This window comes from Coenobita brevimanus, chromosome 46 (genome assembly GCF_032717465.1).
Source record: "Coenobita brevimanus isolate Jiangsu-jjx chromosome 46, ASM3271746v2, whole genome shotgun sequence".
NCBI lineage: Eukaryota > Metazoa > Arthropoda > Malacostraca > Decapoda > Coenobitidae > Coenobita > Coenobita brevimanus.
Window position 1 is genome coordinate 25,748,835 of NC_136999.1, and position 6,000 is coordinate 25,754,834.

Genomic DNA, 6,000 nt, shown 5'->3' on the forward strand with positions numbered 1-6,000 from the left:
TTAGCTTATGTATCATGAAGATACACTTGTTTTGGAATTTCACAGACGTTTATTTTTATTTTTTTTGTATAATTAAACTGCATTATGATTATGTAATCATGTGCAAGAATAAGTATATCAGATATTAAAAATGGAGTGAAACTGCATTTTTTCCTGCCTATATACCTGTAGAGTCTCTAGACTTTACTGTAGAACTTAGATTTAAAAGATGAGGATTATGAGGTTTTAGAGCAGTTGAAAGGTTTGTGGTGGACAGATCTCAAGAAATCAACACTAGAGGTGGACGACATCAAAAAAGGTTGAAGCGCATTGATCTAATCCATACCTGACTCATGACCTTTCCAACAAATATGGTCTTAATCTCATTACAGTTATCTGAGACGCTCATGCCTTCTGTCATTGCCGCTTGATTTGTTATTCACAAAATCAACTTACCTACCCATTGGTTAATCCTCAACACTTCCACGAAAATGGGATAACAAAAAAGTCAGAACTGTGTATGAGTTTAACTGTCACACACACACACACACACGCACATGCGAGTCAGACGCATATCACTGAACTCCGCTCTGAGAATATCAAAGTTGTATCTATGTATGGGTCAAGCTCTTATTAGGCTAACTTAAATGATGATCCAACTTAGTAAAACAAATAACAGCAAAGGAAGTTTAGCCTAACGTAAGTAAACATCTGTAAATCAGTGTCAAGGAATGTGCTGAAATTCATTACATTAGCTAGACGACAAGAAGGCAAACGCAAAGAGGCAAAACAGTAAGTAGATATTATCTCGGCGTCTTATTATGGAAAGATGCCTGTAGAAGGTTCTAAAAGAAGAGACGAAGGTAAAAACAGGATAATAACATCCACCCAGAACTAGTTGAAAAGGAAACTTAGGATAAGTTAGTTGAAAAATTAAGTACAATAGAGGGAACTTTTCAAATGGAAATCGATGAAGTCAAGAATGAGCTACGCAGACAGCTGGGGAAAAAATGAGGAAATAATAAAGGAGATAAACAGAGGAGCTACAACAACAGATGAACTATCAGCTGAGGTAAATTCACTGAGAACGAAGGCTACTGAAATGGGATTACAGTTGTCAACCATGAGAGAATTATGGACGCTTTCAGAAGTGATACGGTGAAAATCAGGCAAGCAGTCTGATAGACCAAAATAGTAGTACTCAAGAGAAATTAACACAGTTAATTGAAATGGTGAGAAAGTACAAAGATGAGGTACAAACTACATATATTGAAATGGTGAAAATAAAGAATGATTTGATATACAAAGGTAGAAGAAAAGAGCATAAGAAAGGCAGTGATAGAAATAAAAAATAACCCAAAACTAGTAAGAGAAGTTGTAGAAATTCAAAGTCAAAGTCAGAGTCAAATTTAAATGTTTATTTATCCATAGAGATTCCAGTAGCTGACATAACACTAAGTTTACAAGCGGCTGAGCCTTCTGAGAGTCCGGGAACTCTCTTTAAAGGCACCTTGTATTTTTGCACTTTTAGTAAACATCAGTTGTCTAATAAGGCAAAAACTACGATTTGACTCAATCAGCTGTATGACTTTTATGTAATAATGATAATCCCCGAAAGAAAATACTTTAAGATTTTAATAAAAGGTATATACAAGATAGCATTACAGAAAAACGGAGGTAATTTTCATATTAATACCAGTAATGATAGTAATAATAATAATAACAACCAGAACAACAACAACAACAACAACAACAATAATAATAATAATAATAATAATAATAATGAAAGTCAACTAATTTACAGAATTAGTACTTTGACAGCAAGTAAGACTTATAAGCACATTTGAAACATACAGCCTCGCTTTGTTCCCGAATGGCCACTGGGATACCATTCCAAACCCTGGGTCCCTGATAAGTGATGTGTGACTGGGACTGGGTTGAAGCTATGAGCGGTATTTTTAGATTACAGTTATTTCGGAGATGATACTGATCATTAATATTAAAATCAAAGTAACTGTTAAATGACATGTTGTGCAGAGACTTGTACGCAAACAAAGCAGTGCAGTAGGACTTTATGCCAGTCAATTTTAGGATACCCAATTTCTTGAAAGATGGATTAGTGTGGCCATATTTGCATAAGTTTTCCATTATACGGACCGATTTCTTTTGGGCTACAAATAAGCAGTTTAGTTGTGTCTTACAAGCACCACTCCATACATTGTTACAATAAAACAATAAAGGAAAAATTAGCGAGTAATAAATGAGCTTAAAAGATTGTGTTGTTAGTTCATCACGAATTTGATACATGATACCACACTGTTTGCTAATCTTTGTATGGAGATAATGTATAGTAATCAGTGACATAGGTGAAGAAGAAATAAAAAACAGAATCTCAAAAGACAAAAAGGAGATGGAAAATAATGAACATACTGAAGCAAGTGTCAGAGGATATCTGTGATAACGATAGAGAAGAACATAAAAGACAAGGGAAATGTGAGAGAAGTAAGTCAAAACTCCCGAGAGTAACCTTCCAGAGTGTAAACACTGTAGAGGGAAATTAAAAAATGCCAACAAACTCATAGAAAAAGAGGACTTTAAAAAAGTATGGATAAAAAGATGCCTAACTCAAGAGGAAGTGGGAACACTAAAGGAGAAAAGGGAGGGAGCAAAAAACAAAGAACGAGGAAAGATCAGAGGAACAGAAGAGTAAGTTATTTACAAAGCAATTGGACTGGAGGTACGAAAGTGGTACATAGCCAGCAAGGAATAAAAAGTTAGAAGGTAATAGACTGAAGCTATGGCAAGTATGTAAACAGTATAATTTAGCTGATGTACTCAGATGTAGATGGAATGGTATCTAAATGATTAGAGATGAAAGGTTATACCAAACAAAAGGAACCACATATTATTTTCCTAACCAAAACAAAATTAACCCCAAGGATATCAAACGGTACCTTAAACTTAGAGGAATACAGTATGTGGAGAAGAGACAGGAATTAAAAAAAAAAAAAAAAAAGGAGGAATTATAATACTGACAAGAAAAAATCTACAGATCAAAGAAATAGAACTAGAGATACACTCACAAGTAGATGTGATTGCAGTAGAGATTAATACACGAGAAGGGAAAGTAATTGTGGGAAATTTATACATGCCACCCAAAACAAACATTTGGGAAAAAGGCGAATGTGAAGACCTGGCAGAGAGTACAATTCGGAATTTAAGATGATTATTGCATAGAATGGAAAAGAAATCTGAAAGAATTAAGTTAAATGAAGATTTCAATACAAATATAAATTGGAATTCTATATATGTAAGAAGCCATGAAAGCTGTTGGGACCAAAAGCTCCTGGATCTTGCACAGGAGTTTTTCTTAACACATGTAAAGGAAAACACCAGAAAAAGAGGACTTGATAATCCGTCAGTACTAGATCTTATATTTACTAGGCAAGAAAATTATTTTGACAATGTAATGTATCGCTCTCTATTCCGCAAAAGCAACCATGCAGTATTGCAGCTTCATTATTACATATAACATAGTTAACAGTGATGAGAGTTACAAATAGAGACTAAACTACAAAAAAGGCAATTGCCATGACCAAAAGAAGTCCTTCTTAGAAATAAATTGGGAAAAGGAGCTTAGAGGACAAGATTTAAATGTTATGTATAGAAATTTTTTTGAATTTTATGAAATAGGAGTCCAAAATCACTTCCCACAGCACAATGAAACAGAAATGAAAATATGGAAATGGTTCAGTACAGAATGTAAAAAATCAAAAGAAAAAAGAGACTTGTTGTAGAATAGATACAGTAGTGAGAGAGCACATAACTATAAACAGGCAAGGAACGATTATACAAGGAGAAGGAGAGAGGCTCAAAGACAGTTTTAGGAAGACATTATAAATAAAGGTAGTGATCAACTGAAACTATTTTACAGCTACATTCGAAGCAAAACCAAAGTTAAAGGTAAAATACAGTCCATTACGGTCAAAGAGATCATCCATACACAATAGAAAGTTATTTGTGATGCGATAAATAAACGTTCCAATCGGTTTTTCAAAAGAAATTAATTCTGAGAGGGATGACATGGAACATGCAGGCCCACACATATTGCTAGATATACAAGTATCAGAAAAAGAAGTACAGGAAGAGTTAAGTAAATCAGACAAATAGAGAGCAACTGCTCCTGACGAAATTTCATGTTGGGTGCTACATGGAATGTGCAAAAGAGTTAGGTAGACCAATATATTTAATATTCAAGGAATCCTTAGGTCAAGGAAAACTATCTCATATTTGGAAGGAAGCAAACATGGTTCCCTTATTCAAGTATGGGAACAGGCAGAATTCACTCAACTTCTGACCAATATCACTGACCAGTGTTGTAAGATACTAGAAAAGCTGATAAAAAAAAGTTTGGGTACACCATCTAGAAGAACACAATATGATAACAGAAAGGCAATTCGGTTTTAGAAAGGGAAAATCATGTGTTACTAATCTATTAAGCTACTGTGATAGAGTTGCAGAAATATTACAGAAAAGAGAAGGATGGGTGGACAGTGTCTGTCTAGATTTCGAGAAAGCATTTGACAGAGTACCGTACCAAAGACTGTTATGGAATCTGTACCACAAAGAACGAGTCCAAGGCAACCCCTACTGTTGGATACAAGATTTTCTCAGAAAAAGGGAAATGAAACCGTACTAAGGGGTAATCACTCATCATGGAAGGAAGTGACTAGCAGAGTTCCACACGGCCCTCTGCTGGCACCAATTATGTCTTTAGTGTATGTAAATGATATAGATAGTAACACTGGAAATGAAAGCTATCTAAATATGTTTGCTGGTGATGCAAAAATACAAAGGAGACTCTTGTAGAGAGCTACAAGAAGAATTAAATAAACTTCATAAATGGAGCAATAAATGGAAGATGGAATTAAATTTTGACAAGTGTCTTTTAATTAAGTTTGGTAAAAGTAGAAAAAGACCAGACTGGTATTATAAGTTAGGAAGTTCAACATTACACATATCAGAAAAAGAGGAAGACTTAGTAGTGATATTCAGTAACAGACTATCTCTAGCAGACCACATCAGTGAGAAGGTACAGAACATGTATACTCTGCTTGCTAATATAAAAATAACATTCAAATATATAATGAAGACAGGCTGAGAAAGATAATAACATCATTCACCAGACCAGCCCTGGAGTATGCATCAGTAGTCTGGAATCCTCATCTCAAAAAACACATATAAGATTGAAAAAGTACAAAGGGACGCTACAAGATGGGTACTAAGCTTAAGGGATCAAAGTTATGAAGAAAGACTATAAAAATTGAGTCTACCAACACTACAGGAGAGAATGGAAAAAGGAGACATGACTGTGCTATATAAATGCCCAGGAAATGAGAAAATCGACATAAGTATATAACCTATGGGGAAGCATCACCAAGAGGACACTGCAAAAAACTACATAAAAGGATAGGTGATAGAGACGTAAGGAAATTCAGTTTCCCAAATAGGGCAATTGATCAGTGGAATGCAGTACCGAATGAAATAGTGTGTGCCATATCAATTCATAGATTTATGGATGTGTATGACAAAAGTGATTTAATACACGGGAGAGTGCGATCTGACTCATTCCTGTTAAGATACTAGTAGGTAAGAATAATAGGTAAGAACACACACACACACACACACACACACACACACACACACACACACACACACACGATGCCTAGGGGTACAATACAGACTCATTTCCTCACGCGCTGGTGTAAAAAGACATCTCAGAAAAAGGATTCATAAACCAGTTGATTGGTGAGATGAGTGGAAGGTGATGAAGTTCACGGAAAATAACTGCCCCGTCAAAACCAGTCATCCATACAGTTTCTGTATCGGATTCAATGTAAGTTAGTGAAAGGACAAATTTCTGAGGAGGAAAAGAGAACATAACATAATAAATGATAAGGGTAAGGAAAGAGGAACACATGGGGAATGCAATATGAAAATGGCAGGAGATGGTAGAATTGG